Genomic DNA, 387 nt, shown 5'->3' on the forward strand with positions numbered 1-387 from the left:
TGTGTCACTCCACACAAGGACAATCAACTGGATTTCTGTCATGCCTATCAGACTTCATCCCAGCGATCAGGACAAGGCTCAAGACATCTGTGATTATCTATCATGATGTGATAGCATGTCAACTGTATCCATTGAGTCAATAACTGCCTGTATTGAAATCTATCTATCTTTGTCTCCATATGCTTAGTATTGCCGATTATATATATTTTTTCTCATAACTGACGATGATTTTGTGGCTGGAGATCAGCTCTGTTACTCTATAGTTCTCGTGAGTAATCGTGTGTTCTGAGTTCCTTGTTCCTGCAATCTATTCCTTCTTACCTGCAGTGAATGTTCCCAAAATACATTTTCTGCACTGTTTTTTAAGAACTTTATCAAGAATCTCTC

General features: G+C 38.2%; 1 protein-coding gene across 1 annotated transcript in view; it reads right to left on the reverse strand.

The window, feature by feature from the left end:
• Window positions 1-387, reverse strand: part of LOC119582035 — a gene marked incomplete at its 5' end in the record, with an annotated part of 17,740 nt that overhangs the window by 8,632 nt on the left and 8,721 nt on the right.

Source organism: Penaeus monodon, chromosome 15, assembly GCF_015228065.2.
Source record: "Penaeus monodon isolate SGIC_2016 chromosome 15, NSTDA_Pmon_1, whole genome shotgun sequence".
Classification (NCBI taxonomy): Eukaryota; Metazoa; Arthropoda; class Malacostraca; order Decapoda; family Penaeidae; genus Penaeus; species Penaeus monodon.